Consider the following 16,770-nt stretch of genomic DNA (forward strand, 5'->3'; position numbering starts at 1 on the left):
GATGGGCACGGATTTGGGAGGCAACAACACATTCAGGGACTTTGGAGAGGAGAAGGAGGTTGGAGATGGGGCGGTAGTTTGCAAGGAAGGAGGGTTCAAGGGGTTTTTTTTGAAGAGAGGGGTGATGACGGCAGATTTGAAGATGGGGGGACAATACCCGAGGAGAGCGAACTGTTAACAATATCAGCTAACATGGGAACCAGAAAAAGAAGTTGGGTGGTCAGCAGTTTAGTGGGAATAGGGTCGCAGAAGCAGGAAGTGGGTCTCATGGACAAGATAAGTACAGAGAGGTCATGAAGGGAGATCGGAGAGAAACTGGAGAAAGATGCGCAGTCAGGGCTAGGGCAGGGGGGAACCTTAGAGGAAGTTTGGATCGGTGGGCCAGGGGAAGGAAGGGAGGTGGCAGAGGCAGCTGAATGGATGGTCTCAATCTTAGTGACAAAGAAGTCCATGAGTTCCTCGCACTCCAGTGAAATGTGGAAGTCGGTGGACTGTTAATTTTGCCGGTTTTAACCCCCCACCAGCACCCAAACTCACGCGCTCCTGCAGATTAAAATTCAGCTCTGTGGGCCTGATCCTAGCTCTGCCAGATTCTGTCCCGTTTAGACCCATTCTGATAGGAAGCGCTGTGGGTGGATTTTACACACTATGTCAAGTGAGCGTGCTGAGGGTGTTCTCAGGAAATTGTTCCCATTACGCTGGTGAAAGGCCTACAGGACTCACACCATTTAAGACCTGGGATGAATTTCTCTGCGGTAACGAGGCGGAGGATTAGGGAGATGCAGTGAAAGATTTTCACCAGCCATGTTTCGTGATGCTGCATTGATGGGAGATGAAGCTAAAGTAGGAGTGAAAAATCTACGTGAGAGACAAGCACAGATGTTGGAGAACAAAAGCCGAGACCGGTAGAGTTTAGTAAACATTGACAATGGGAGGCATCAAAGGAGAGAGGACAAGAAGGAGGACAGACATAAACATAGATCAGCAAAATATGTTTGAGGATTGTAGATTAGAGAAAAGGAGAGATCATTTTTGCCCGTCCCCCTCCATCGTGAGGCAGGACTGGCGGGTCAATGCGGGAATTGGCATAACCACAATGGAGCAGCCAGCAGTTAAATTGTACACTTCGGTCACCAGGATTATTGCCGGGGTAGATGGGCAGGCAAAAGTCCCAGCCCAGCTCACTTCCAGCAGCAGAGCAGGGTTCCCAGAATTTCTTGTCTCTTGTCTCCTGGTCTTCATTTTTCAAATTTGTTAAGGGAAGACAGCTTCTATTTTAACTTCAGCTCTTTAAAACAGTGTATGGCTGACAGACAGTAGTGGAATGGTCACCCATTATACACCCCACACGACTTTCCTCTCCATTGACATGTTAACCTATGGAACATGTTGGCACATGAAGTGAGTGCAGATTTGCTCCAAGTGTTTAAAGTGAACGGGTCAAGTTCCTGAAAGTGACCAAAATAATTATATATAGAAGGCAGGAGGTTACTGGGGGCTGTGTCTTCCAGTCAGTGTGGTCTCCTGGAGCTTGTCTGATCGCCTCTGTGAGTTACAGAAGAATTTCCCAGAGTTTTTTTCCTAAATTGGCTTAAGGTTTTTTCTCTGTTTTCTTTCCTTCTCCCAGGTGATTGCGTGGCTGGTGGGCAGGGGAGGCGGATGGATGGGGGTGATGGTGTGCAGAAGTTACACTATGACAGTATAGGACAAGCTCAATAGACCAGCTGGTTTTTATCTATCCTTTTTTTGTATGTTCACATGTTTCTTTAATGGCTGGAGCATGACCTGATAAATTAGATAGCAAATGTGAACAGCTGTCTCAGCTATCTTTTTAAAGTCTGATGGTGCTGTAGTAACTTATTCTCTTGAAGAGGAGGATACTTCACAGTGAAAACATAATGGCCCAGAAATTCAGGTCCCAACGCGTGAGTACGGACGGAGTACTCACGCGTGGACCCGATGGAAGTGCCAGAATCTTGCATGCACTACGCATGCGCAGGAAACCGGCACTTCCGATCCTCTGAACCAAGGGGTTCAGAGGTCGAATGTGTGCGCGCGGGAGTCTGCGTGTGTGCGTTGAACGTCCTTTTTTTTTCAGGTTTTAACGTGCGGTTAAATCTGTACATTTTAGAAATGTAAAAAGCAGCCGTAAGGACTTCATTTTCAAAGGTAAGTGGTCAATTATTTAAAATTAAAACATTTTTTCCACAGGTGTTTTACTTTTAAATACTTTAAAGCAAGGTAAGTTTATTTTTAGCCCCGTTTTTTTTTTAAATTATTTTTTTCAAAAATTTAAATTTTTGTTTAAAATAGTTATTTAATGTCATTTATAGTTTATTTACAACGTGTGATTTTTTAAAAAATTTGTTTGAAGGTAAAGTACAGTTTTACAGCCTCAGCATTTATACGTTTTGACAGGTCTATCTGTCAAGACTTATGAATGGAGCATTCCCTGCTCCGATTGGCTGCCTGTTGCTCACATGATCCCAGGGGACGCATCGCACTAACTACGCCCCTGGGACACACCAGCATAGTGCGCCGGCCTCTGGGACAGGCCTCGGAGAGGAATTCCACGGGGGCCAAGAGGTCAACTGCCGGCGCGCTAGGTAGGTCGGGGGCTTGCACCCGTGGGAAGCCCCCGACCCGAATTTCTGGGCCTATAGTTATTTCTCAGATTAATGGCTAGAATGTTAGCTGATAAATTAAACAGGAAACATGGAGGGGAAGTACTGAGTGGAATGCCCCGGGGATCAATGCTGGGACTGTTACTCTTCCTCATTTACATAAATGACCTGGACTCAGATACTCAACGCAAACTCAATATAAAGTGGTCAAATTCGCTGAATATACTAAGCTGGGATATCCATCGACCATGTGAACCATGCGCATTGAAACATTAATAAATCATCAATGAATATTTCAAGTACTGCCAACACTGCGCGTATAACATGAGAGATGGAAAGTTTGGGGATAATGGAAGGGAAAAGGAACAAAAAGGGATAGAAAGTTTAAAGCAATAAAGGGAAAAGGATGAACAAAATGAAAGACACAAAAGAAAATTAAACATTAAGAGGAAAAATATCAGCAATTATTTTGTCCATTTGGATCAGATACACCCAATAAACACTGGTCTAAGGATCACAATCCAGAAAGATAAGGCTTGTGTTGTGACCTTGCTGTAAGTCGTAATAGGTAACATAGGGCTGGATCATCCTAATTGCATCTCAGAAATCACAGAAATCACAGAAACCACACAGTGCAGATAGAGGCCATTTCGGCCCATCGAGCCTGCACCGACACATATCCCACCCGATCCCCGTAACCCCTACACCAACACATATCCCACCCTATCCCCGTAACCCCACGTATTTAATCCCCCTAACACTAAGGGTCAATTTATCATAGCCAATCAACCTAACCCGCACATCTTTGGACTGTGGGAGGAAACCGGAGCACCCGGAGTAAACCCACGCAAACACGGGGAGAATGTGCAAACTCCACACAGACAGTCACCCGAGGCCGGATTCGAACCCGGGTCCCTGGCGCTGTGAGGCAACAGTGCTAACCACTATGCCACCGTGCTATTTAATCAAAAACCTTATGAAGCCGGTTAATGATTTAATTTAGTTAATAATATTATTGTCCCTTTGTGTTTTTCTTTCTACGATAGTTTTCTCCTCACAAGAACACAGAACAGGTACAAATGAAGAAGGTTCCTTCAAGCATTTGGTTTCACCCTTTCAGAATAAACCCTACCATTTCACTCTACTGTGTTTTTTTATAATGAGTTCAATGTCCTGACCTCTTTCAGAGTCTTACTGGATTACAGTGCCGTGAGTATCAGTAACACCCCAGTACCTCAGCCATGTGATCATTCTTTATTCTCTCAGTCGTAACTCTAGCTGATTTTTCCATGCCCTAACCCAGGGACATTGAGATTAATTATAGTACCTTAACTGCCACCCCAGATAAGGTCAGGTTACCTCAGCACAGGCAAGAGGTTGAACTTGGGTCTTTATGGCCTGTATGCCTCAGCACTGCATCAGGTGGCACTTGTACATAAGAACATAAGAATTAGGAACAGGAGTAGGCCATACGGCCCCTCGAGCCTGCTCCACCATTCAATAAGGTCATGGCTGATCTTTGACCTCAACTCCACTTTCCCGTACTATCCCCATAGCCCTTGATTCCTCTGGAGTCCAAAAATCTATCTATCACAGCCTAGAGATATACTCAACGACTCAGCATCCACAGCCATTTGGGATAAAGAATTCCAAAGATTCACAATCCTCTGAGTGAGGAAATTCCTCCTCATCTCAGTCTTAAATAGCCGGCCCCTTATCCTGGGACTATGCTCCCTAGTTCTAGACTCTCCAGCCAGGGGAATAACCTCTCAGCATTTATCCTATCAATCCCCCTCAGAATCTTGTATGTTTCAATGTGATCACCTCTCATTCTTCTAAACTCCAGAGAGTATAGGCCCAATCTACTCAATCTCGCCTGATAGGACAACCCTCTCATCCCAGGAATAAATGTAATTTATCACTTTGGGCCTGATATTCCAGGATAACTGCTTTGCCGGTGGAAGTGCAGCAGAATAGAACTCCCAGCTGCCAACAGACTTAAATGCAACTCCCGTCCTCAAAGAGATGCAGGAAAGAGATGTTTAACATTCGGGCCAGGTGGTCTGTCTCAGAGGCGCCCACCCCGTTCAGCCAGGAAGAAAATTGTAGCACTGCCATGTGCTTGAAGGTCAGGTCTGAGATCCCCGAATAGGCCAAAGGGAATGGTGAGTAAACTTTTCTTCTGGTCCTAAGGGAGCAAGTGGACCTTTATTTAAAGATGACCAATCGCTCCAGGATTGATTACCGATGTCCTGGACAGTCTTGAGGCCTTAGTATCTCTAACTGGCTCTTAGCTAGTGAAAATTCCGTTGGGTACGATGGGGGCATGATGGATGGAATTCCCAGAGTAGTCGGGGAATGCCCCAGACACACCTTCTTGACATGGGGAAGGGCTCTCCCACCTCCCACAACCTAGTGGTGGTCCCGCCAATGCTGAATTGGATCCTGCAGGTACTGTGTTGGTGCTAGTAGTAGTAGTGTTGGTTGTGGAGATGTCTGATACGGCTGACCTCTTATCTAGGAGGTCCATGCTCTCTAAAGCTAGAAAATAAATGCAATTACCTTCTTCCTGAGGTAGCTCAATAATATTACAATAGTCTGCATTCAACCATGTTAATTCCTAAGATATGTACCGAATTATTACACATAAATTCAGGCAAATATTTTTGTCCATTTTATACTACTTATAATGCACACCATTAGTTAACAGTAGATAAATAAATAAGAGTGACATTTAGTGGAATTGCTGGATCTCTAATCTCTCAAATAAAAGAACAGAGGATAGTCCAACCATTGTCTCATTAACCAGAGTTAACAATCCCTCAGTGCATTCATAGGGCTTACGTCAAACAGGATTTCTTCAACTTTCTTGATGTTGTTAAGTCATTTTTGAATGTCTTTTTAACCCTACATCTTATGAGAGATTGTACGTAACTGCCTAGTTACCTCATGCCAAACTGTTGCGTTGATCTGTGCCAAATATAATCGCTTGCTTCCCTTATCACCACATCCACTATCAGATCAACTTAACGTGAACTTAGTCTTGCAAGTGCTTTTGATCCAACAGCACTATTACCGTCATACTTGTTAAATGGGATAAGTAGCACTTTCAAGCATTGTACAATTATCACTATACTGGTCTCAATGGATGGCTTCAATCATTACTGGTGCATTTAAGCTGCATATTAGAGTCATGTGTTGTCCTAAGTACTTGTTCAACTCTGCTTTACAATATTCTTTATGCGAAATTCATAGAAATTCACTTTTAGAGCTATTATTTGGTAGAGATGAGCAACTTCAAACCTGAAAAAGTATTTGTGTTCAAAAGGGTTTGTTGGTTCAAGCTTAATTACTTGTATTTTATGTTGTATTTAAGCACTGGGTAGTTCCACAGCTGTTAAATATCTTGCATACCAGCATTTAGTGATTCAATATTGAATCAAAGGTGTTTGTGCAATAATAAATACAGTTTATGGTTTTATGGAGCCAAAATAACGAGAAGGTAAATGGTTAGCGCTCAGTTCCAAAGCAGGAACAGCTGCATTTGCACTAATTACGTTCACTTGAATTTTAAGGCAGGGATGTGCACCCCATCCACCACCTTCAACATTCACTCCCTCCACCACCGGCATACCGTGGCTGCAGTGTGCACCATCTACAAGATGCACTGCAGCAACTCGCCAGCGACGCCCAGATCCCATATGCGAATTTTTAAAAAATGTGCACACATTAAATACTAAGGTGGGGTGGAATTTCCATCGAGTTATCCTAATCCACTGCCGTAACTTCAGCGGAAGATTCGTATAAACACTGAAGAAACAGTGCAAATTACAATTTTTTTGCCGTTTATGCCATTTCCACAGGGGTTCCACCAAGCTCCCCATGGAAATTCCAGGCATGTGTGTCTGGTACGATGAACTCTGCTTTGAATAAATTAGTTACAAAGGCAACCATTAATCAAATTTTCTTACCCACCAATGTGGGTAAGGAAACCCCTTCGCTCCCTCTCTGCACTCCCCTTTCACCTCCCTCCTCCCCTACCCTGTTTGGGTTCTGTTATGTCCCTACCACTAATCCTGCTTGAATTTACTGCACTTTGTCTCGCCTCCCCATGTTGAACATCACAGGAGATTGACTAGTATATTAAAATTATCAAGACTGGTCGCTAGGGAACCTTGCTTGTAACCTCCTTCCAGTATGGAAAGTTTCAATTATGGCTGTTTTGTTTCTACCCAGTACCATACTTCACCTCCTATACCATGACTCATTACGTTAGTCATTAATCACAGATGCGGAACCTAGTCAAAAGCTTTTAGAAAGTCCAAGTGTAAACTTCAGTTTGGGTGACTGCTTTGCGGAACACCTCCATTCAGTCCGTAAGGGGGCCCCCGAGCTTCCGGTCGCCTGTCACTTTAATTCACCGCTCCACTCCCACTCAGACCTCACCGTCCTCGGCCTCTTGCATTGTTCCACAGAAGCTCAGCGTAAGCTCGAGGAACAGCACCTCATCTTCCGATTAGGCACTTTACAGCCTTCTGGACTCAACATAGAGTTCAACAATTTCAGATCATATATATATATACTAGCTGGGGAGCCCCGCGTTGCGAGGGCAATTTTGGGGCGCGAGGGCAATTTTGGGGCGCGAGGGCAATTTTGGGGCGCGAGGGCAATTTTGGGGCGCTTGGTCTCCCTGCCCCTGTGTGTCCCCCCTCTCCCTGTCATGTCCTCTCGATGTCCTATCCCTCCCTCCCCTGTCTCCCTCCCTCCCTCCCCTCGCCCACCCGCTCCCCTCCCCACCCCCGCTCCCCTCCCTCCCCCCGCTCCCCTCCCCCTCCCCCTCCCCTGTCTGTGTCCCTCCCTCCCCCGCTCCCCTCTGTCCCTCTCTCCGGCCCCTCCCCCTGCCTACCTGAGGTCCCGTGCCGTTGCCAGAGCGGGAATGCTGAGCGGCGGCCGGCGCCGGGAGCGGGCTCTCGCGGCCGGCGCATGCGCGGTCAGTGTGCGGCGCGCCGACATCTGAAGCCCGGGCCTGCTTGCATTTCCTGTCACTGGCCCGGTTCAGATGTCAGCGCGATGTGCTTACCTGATCCAGCGGCGTAGTTAGTGCAATGTGCTGGCTGGGATCAGGTGAGCACTGTGCAGCCAATCAGGGGAGGGGAAACTTCATTCATGAGTTTGAGAGTAAGAACTGTCAAACTCATGAAAAGTATGGGCTGCCAAAACACTACTTAAACTTTAAATAAAATTTTTAAAAACATCCCACTGATTATATTAACTATAAATAAGTTTAAAAAAATATTTTAAACAATTAATCAAATTTTTGAAAAAAATAAATTTTTAAAAAATAGGGTCTAAAACTAAACTTACCTTACTGTAAATTCTTTAAAAATAATAAACCTGTGGAAATTTTTTTTCTAAATTGTACTAAAAGACCACTTACCTGTAAAACTAAGTACTTACGTCTGGTTTTTCCACGCGTAAAAACCGGAGGCCTTTACACTCGGGCAACTCTGAAAAAAAAAAGGAATTTCATTGCGCACGCGCTGCCTGTGCAGTCGCACGCGTTCTGCCTCTTAACCCCTTGGGTCAGAGGACAGGAAATGCCGGTTTTCAGCGCATGCTGAAAACCGGCAATTCCTCCGGTCACACGCGTGAGTACCCCGTCCGTACTCACGCGTTGTGACAGGAATTACTGGGCCAATGTCTCTCAATGTCTCTTAATCTCTCCTGCCTTCCAGCCTATCACAGGCCTTCCCTTTTGTTCTTTCATCCCCTCCCCCATTTCCCAGCCACTACACTTGCTTAAAAATCTGTTCCAATCCTGCTTTATTCCAGTTCTGACGAAAGGTCATCGACCTGAAACATTAACTCTGTTTCTCTCTTCACAGATGCTGCCTGACCTGCTGAGTATTTCCAGCATTTTCAGTTTCTTTTCAGATTTCCAGCATCTGCAGTATTTTCTTTTTGTATAAAATATCAACTCTATTTCAACTGTGTTTTTCATAGAATCATAGAAAGTTAAAGCACAGAAGGAGGCCATTCGGCCCAATGTGTCTGTGCTGGCTCTTTGAAAGAGCATTTGTGCTTAGTTGAATGTCGCCGCTTTTTGTCCGTAACCCTGTAAGTTCCTCATCCTCAAGTAAACATAGAAGATAGGAGCAGGAGTAGGCCATTCGGCCCCTCGAGCCTGCTCCGCCATTCAATGAGATCATGGCTGATCATATTATGGTCATATTTATGCTAATATATATGTACAAATGTATGTTGAAATGTTTAAGTGTCCTAATCCAAATTGTACACTCTCGGGAGCCGCAAGCCTACATTTTGTTGTACTGCACTTGTGCACTAACAATGACAATAAAAGTTGATTTGATTTGATTTGATTTGATTTTGAAATTCAGTACCCTGTCCCTGCTTTCTCCCCATATCCCTTGATCCCTTTAGCCTTAAGAAATATATCCAACTCCTTCTTGAATATATTTAATGACTTGGCCTCAACTGCCTTCTGTGGTAGAGAATTCCACAGGTTCACCACTCTCTGGGTGAAGAAATTCCTCCTCATCTCAGTCCTAAATGGCTTACCCCTTATCTTTAGTACCTGTCCAACTCCCTTTTAAAATTATTTATGGGATCAGCTTCCACCACCTTTTCAGGTAGAGCGTTGCAGATCCCGACAACTCTCTGAGTGAAAAAAATTTCTCCTCAGCTCCCCTCTAGCTCATTTGCCAATGATTTTGAATCTATGATCTCTCATTATTGTCCCACTCGCCAGAGGGAATCATTTTTCTCCATCTGTTCTATCAAAACCTCTTTATCATCTTGAAAACCTCTATTAGGTAACATCTTAACCTTCTCTGTTCCAAGGAGGATTGTCTTAACCTTTCCAACCTCTTTTCATAACTGAAGTCCCTCTTCTCTGGTAACATCCTGGTAAACCTCCTCTGCACCCTTTCTAAGGCCTTTCCATCTTTCCTGAAGTGTTTGTCCACAATAAAGTTCTAGCATGATCTCTTTGCTTTTATATTCTGTTCCTCTATTTATAATCCCAAGTAACCCATACGCTTTTTAAACCATCTTACAACTTGTCTTGCCACCTTTAAGGATTTGTGTAAATGGACATCGAGGTCTCTCTGCTCATCTACACTTTTCAAAATCATGCCATTTCTAGTGTGCAGTCTTTCCATATTAGTCCTCCTAAAGTGCATCACTTCATACTTCTCTGCATTCAACTCCATCTGCCATGTTTCTGCCCATTTTACCATCTGTCAATGTCACCCTGATGCCTATAACTATCCTCATCACGATCTACTACTTTGCCAAGTGTCGTATCGTCTGCAAACTTTATAATGCTGCTCCCTACACTTGGTTCTGTCTTCACAAAGGAGGACAGAAATAACCTCCCAGGGATGTCGGGGAACATATGAGAGGGAGGAATTGAATGAAATCAGTATTTGTAGGGAAATGGTGTTAGGGAAATTGATGGGATTGAAGGCCGATAAATCCCCAGGGCCTGATAATCCACATCCTAGGGTACTTAAGGAAGTGGCCCTAGAAATAGTAGATGCATTGCTGGTCATCTTCCAAAATTCTATAGACTCTGGAACAGTTCCAATGGATTGGAGGGTAGCTAATGTAACCCCATTATTTAAAAAAAGTGGTAGAGAGAAAACGGGGAATTATAGACCGGTAAGTCTGACATCGGTAGTGGGGAAAATGCTAGAGTCCATTATAAAAGATGTAATAGCAGAGCACTTGGAAAACAGTGACAGGATTGGACAAAGTCAACATGGATTTACAAAAGGTAAATCATGCTTGACTAATCTACTGGAATTTTTTGAGGATGTAACTGGTAGAATAGATAAGGGAGAACCAGTGGATGTGGTGTATTTGGACTTTCAGAAGGCTTTCGACAAGGTCCCACATAAGAGATTAGCGTGCAAAGTTAAAGCACATGGGATTGGGGGTAAGGAACTGTCTTGGATAGAGAACTGGTTGGCAGACAGGAAGCAAAGAGTTGGAATAAACAGGTCTTTTTCCAAGTGGCAGGCATTGACTAGTGGGGTACCGCAGGGATCGGTGCTAGGACCCTAGCTAATCACAATATATATAAATGATCTAGACGAGGAAACTTGATGTAATATCTCCATGTTTGCAGATGACACAAAGCTGGGTGGGCGTGTGTGCTGTAAGGAGGGTGCAGAGAAACTCCAGTATGATTTGGACAGGTTGGGTGATTGGGCAGATGCATGGCAAATGCAGTATAATGTGGATAAATGCGAGGTTATCCACTTCGGTGGCAAAAACAGGAAGACAGATTATTATCTGAACGGCAATAGATTGGGAAAAGGGGAAGTGCAACGAGACCTGGGTATCCTTGTGCACCAGTCGCTGAAGGTAAGCATGGGAGTGCAGCAGGCAGTTAAGAAGGCAAATGGTATGTTGGCCTTCGTAGCGAGAGGGTTCGAGTACAGGAGCAAGGATGTCTTGCTGCAGTTGTACAGGGCCTTGGTGAGACCACACCTTGAGTATTGTGTGCAGTTTTGGTCACTTTATCTGAGGAAGGATGTTCTTGCCATGGAGAGAGTGCAGCGAAGATTCACCAGAATGATACCTGGGATGGCAGGAATGACGTATGAGGAGAGATTGGGTCGATTAGGCTTATAGTTGCTAGAGTTTAGAAGAATGAGAGGGGATCTCATTGAAACTTATAAAATTCTAACAGGACTAGACAGACTAGATGCAGGAAGGATGTTCCCGATGGCGGGGGTATCCAGAACCAGGGGTCACAGTCTAAGGATAAGGGGTAAGCCATTTAGGACTGAGATGAGGAGGAATTTCTTCACCCAGAGAGTGGTGAACCTGTGGAATTCTCTACCACACAAGGCAGTTGAGGCCAATTCATTAAATATATTCAAGAAGGAGTTAGATATATTTCTTAAGGCTAAAGGGATCAAGGGATATGGGGAGAAAGCAGGGCCAGGGTACTGAATTTGGATGATCAGCCATGATCTCATTAAATGGCGGAACAGGCTCGAGGGGCTGAATGGCCTACTCCTGCTCCTATCTTCTATGTTTCTATGTTTCTGAGACTATTGCAATGAGTAATGGACCCAAATCTGACCCTTGGGGAACACCACTACCTCCCCGTCTGAAAAATATCCATCTATCACCATCCTTTGCTTCCTGTCACTGAGCCAATTGTGTATCCATTCCGCCACTTCCCTCTTAATTCCATGGGCTTCCATCTTCTTAATAAACCTCCTGTGTGGCACTTTGTCGAATGCCTTCCGAAAGTCCATATATACATCTACTGCATTACTTTGATCAACCTTCTCTTTTACCTCATCAAAGAATTCAATCAGGTTAGTCAGACAAAATTTGCTTTTAACAAATCCATGCTGGCTCTCCTTGATTAACCCATACCTTTCCAAATGAAAGTTTATTTTGCCCCTGATAATGGTTTCCAATAACTTCCCACCACCGATGTTAGGCTGACTGGCCTATAGTTTCCTGGTTTATCCCTCTCCCCTTTCTTGAATAGTGGTATAACATTAGCAACCTTCCAGTCCTCCAGTATTACTCCTGTATCCAATGAGGATTGAAAGATTGTGACCAATGCCTCTGCTATTTCTACCTTTGCTTCTTTCAGCACCCTAGGATGCATTCCATCCGGACCAGGTGACTTACCAACTTTCAGTAATACTAATCTTTTTAGTACGTCTTCTCTATCTATTACCATCCAGTCCATAACTTCACTCTCCTCTTTTAGTGTCACCTTCACATCATCCGCTTCCTTTATGAAGACAGATGTAAAGTGCTCATTTAATACTTCAGCCATGTCCTCTGCGTCTACATGAAGATTTCCCTTTGGGTCCTTAATAGGCCCAACTTTTTCCCTAACTAAACGCTTACACTTTACATGTTTATAAAATGTTTTAAGGTTCAATTTAATATTGCCTGCTTTTGACCCTTTTTAATAATTAGGTAATGTTAACCACTTTCTAATCCTCAGGAATCCCTCCTGAATTTAGCAAACATTCAAAGATGTGAGCTAAAATGTCACAAATATCACTCACCATTTGCTTTAAGACTCATGGATGATAGTTATCTGCATCAGGTGCCTTGTTTATCTTAAGAGCATCTATACTTTTCAGAACCATGTCCTTCGTTCATTGCATACTGTCTATCTCCTCTGCTGCTGCTCCTGGGAACCTGATTTGTCACCAGTAACTTTCCCTCAACTCCTGGGTAAACACAGCTATCAATTAACTCTTAAATATCTGCTGTTTCCTTGTCCCTGAATTCCAGCTTCTGGCTGTCATTTTTATTTGGACCAATACTTTATTTCACCCTTTGTCAATTCCATAACAAAGTGTTACCTTCAGGGGAGAAGGGGAAAAAAATCTTTGCGTGCATGCCTCTTACCGATTTTCTTTCAAAGCTGTAGTGTCAGCTATGGCTCAGTTGGTAGCACCCTTGCCTTTGAGTCAGAAAGTTGTGGGTTCAAGGACCATCGTTTGGATGAGATATTAAACCGAGGCCCTTTCTACCCTTTCAGGTGGACATGATAGGTCCCCATGGCCACTATTTTGAAGAAGAGCTGGGGAGATTTATGAATCCCTGAATTTATGCCATCCATAGGTGTCCTGGTCAATATTTATCCCTCAATTGACATCACAAAAACAGATTATCTGCTCATTATCACATTGCTGTTTGTGGGAGCTTGCTGTGTGCAAAATTGGCTGCTGCATTTCCTACATTACAACAGTGACTACACTTCAAAAGGTACTTCATTGGCTGTAAAGTGCTTGAAACGTCCGTTGGTCGTGAAAAGCACTATATGAATGCAAGTCTTTCTTTCTTTCTGTAATGCCCTGGGGGTTGCTTTATAAATTACAATGTTCCCTCAAATTGGTTGGTGCAAGAAAGCCTAAATGTGAACTGAATACTCGCCTAGTCCATTCATTGTGAAGATATTTAACCTTTTACGATAAAGATCACGATCAATAACATAGCTATTGCTTGCACTGCCAACATTCATTCCTCACTTTGAGATGTCTTTCTGTTGGGTGAGAAACTATGGGTGAAAAGCAGAGTAACAGAGTACACAGTGCAAGTAAGAATACACGGACTGGTCCTGCCCCATCAAGAAACACTTTGGATGGCATAAATTCAGTTATTCATAAATACATTCAAAAAGTGTAACTCAGGTCACATCAGGTCAATTATTCCATTCTACATTCATCTATATAAACACATTTTTTATTATAGAATGCAATAGAAGCATATGTACATGTTACCAATTCAGATCTGCCAGATGTGTCTACTCAAATGCCATGATGTCAGTCGCTCTCTTAAGCCTTTTTACTGCGATTGACTTCCACTGCCCTGTATCTGCTAGTGTGGTAGTGGGACTTGAGAGGGTAACAGTGAAACCCTCCCTTGTGATCTGGACCAGATCTCCATGGCTTAAGAGCATTTACTCCTTTAATCTCATTGCAGGCAGACTGAGTTAGCACTGGATGAGGCATCGTTTGGTTTGGTTCATAAACTGCTTTATTCCATGGTGGGTAAAACATACAACACTGAGTACGATGAACATCACATGGTACAATCAGTTCAACTTCTATTTGCATAGGAACAGGAGTAGGCCTGTGTGCCTTAAGGACGTGTACTCCTTTAATCTCTCTGAAGGCAGACCCAGTTAACACCAGGTGCTTTGTTTGGTTCGGTTCATAAGCTGCTTTATTCTATCATTGACTAAAACATACAGAAAAATGAATATGATTGAAAGTCACCAGGTACAATCAGTTCAAATTCTATGATACTATTATAAAAGTAAAGTACGCATGTACACTATCCCATTTAAGGAGATTCTTACTTAATGTCGAAAGATAGATTAGCTCTGCTATTCTGCAACAGTGCCAAGATTATTTCTCTTTTGTAGCCTTTCTGCTGTTTCTTTCCTTTCCCAGCTTTCAGCTGCTTTTTCTTTCCCCTTTTGCAACCTCTCCACTGCTCCAATGACTCCCCTTGGGTGCCTCTCTGTTGATTCCTAAAAAGCTTTGCTTCAAAGATTAGCAGAGATGAAAGGAGTTGGTTAACACAAGGGGCGGAAATTTCCTCTATCCGACTTACACCAATATTACACCAATTACACTGCTGGCTTCTACACCGATCTTGCCAACTGCAACTTACACCAACATTTTCTGAGAATGACATTAGTATATGCTGGAATGTAAAAGAAACAGCGTAAAACAAGCAGAAATCAGCATCACCAACTGGGCCTGAGGAAAGTGCGAAATATACGCCATCTTCCTTCTTTAAGTCCATGTTTTCTGCCCACCCAGCACTGACAGAAGAGGGTTTAACAGTAAAAGGGTTGACAGCAGAGTGGTGGGGCCGAATAGGGACCAAAATGGAGATCTATTGGTGGAGGCAGAAGACATGGCTGAAGTATGAGTACTTTGCATCGATGTTTTCCAAGGAAGAGGACGTTGCCAGAGCTATGGTAAACTAGGAGGTTATCGGGATAAAAACAGAAAAATGCTGGCAAACTCAGCAGGTCAGGCAGCATCTGTGGAGAGACGTTTCTGGCGTTTCAGGGCGATGACCTTCCATCAGAACTGATTGTCAGGATACTGAATGAGATAAAAATAGATAAAGAGGGGGTACTAAAAAAGGCTGTCAGTACTTAAAGTGGATATGTCACCCGGTCCAAATGGGATGCTGAGGGAAGTAAGGGTAGAAATTGTAGAGGACTGGAGGCTTGCAAATGTTACACCCTTGTTCAAAAAAAGGGAGAAGGATAAACCCGGCAATTACAGGCCAGTCAGTTTAATGTTGGTAGTGGGGAAGCTGTTAGAAACAATAATCCGGGAGAAAATTATCAGCCACTTGGACAAGTGGACAAGTATATTATGGACTAATAAAGGAGAGCCAGCATGAATTTGTTTAGGGCAGATCATGTTTGACTAACTTGATTGAATTTTTTGATGAGATAGCAGAGAGGGTGGATGAGGGCAGTGCAGTTGATGTTGTGTATATGGACTTTCAAAAGGTATTTGATAAAGTACCACATAATAGGCTTGTTAGCAAAATAGAAGCCCAGTGGGCTAAAAGGGGTAGTAGCAGCATGAATACAAAATTGGCTAAGGGATAGAAAATTGAGAATTGTAGTGAATGGCTGTTTTTCAGACTGGAGGGAGGTATACGGTGGTGTTCCCCAGAGTTCAGTACGCGGAAGCGATTGTTTTTCGTCCATAGCACAAATTCCATTCCCTAGCCACCGGCTCCATCCCTCTCCCTGGCAAATATCTGAGGCTGAACCAGATTGTTCATAACCTTGGTGTCATATTTGACCCCGAGATGAGCTTCCGACCAAATATCCGCGCCTCTAGACTTAACTATTCCAACACACACCCAGTTGGCCTCCCACGTTCCACCCTCTGTAAACTTGAAGTCATCCAAAACTCTGCTTCCTGTGTCCTAATTCGCACCAAGTTCCGTTCACCCATCACCCCTGAGCTCTCTGACCTATATTGGCCCCCAGTTAAGCAACGTGTCAATTTTAAAATTATCATCGTTGTTTTCAAACCCCTCCCTATCTCTGTAATCTCCAGCCCTGCAACCCTCCGAGATATCTGCGCTCCTCTAATTCTGGCCTCTTGAGCATCCTTGCTTTTAATCACTCCACAATTGGCGATTGTGGCTTCAGCTGCTGAGGCACTAAGCTCTGGAATTCCCTCCCTAAACCTCTCCACCTCTCTACCTCTCTTTCCTCCTTTAAGATGCTCCTTAAAACCCACCTCATTGACCCATCTGCCCTAATATCTCCTTATGTGGCTCGGCGTCAAATTTTGTTTGATAACACTCCTGTGAAGTGCCTTGGGAAGTTTTACTACGTTAAAGGCACTATATAAATACAAGTTGTAGTTGCTGTTGTTGCAAGACAACACAGACTTGCGAGTACAGGGTACAATTTCAAAATTTGCAGATGACACGAAACTTGGAAGTGTAGCAAACAGTGAAGAAAATAGTAACAGACTTCAAGAGGACAGAGGCAGGCTGGTGCAATGGGCGGACACAAGGCAGATGAAATTCAACGCAGAAAAGTGTGAGGTGATATATTTTGGTAGGAAAAATGAAA

This window comes from Somniosus microcephalus, chromosome 9, assembly GCF_052327205.1.
Source record: "Somniosus microcephalus isolate GS21.2 chromosome 9, FLI_Smic_1.0, whole genome shotgun sequence".
NCBI lineage: Eukaryota > Metazoa > Chordata > Chondrichthyes > Squaliformes > Somniosidae > Somniosus > Somniosus microcephalus.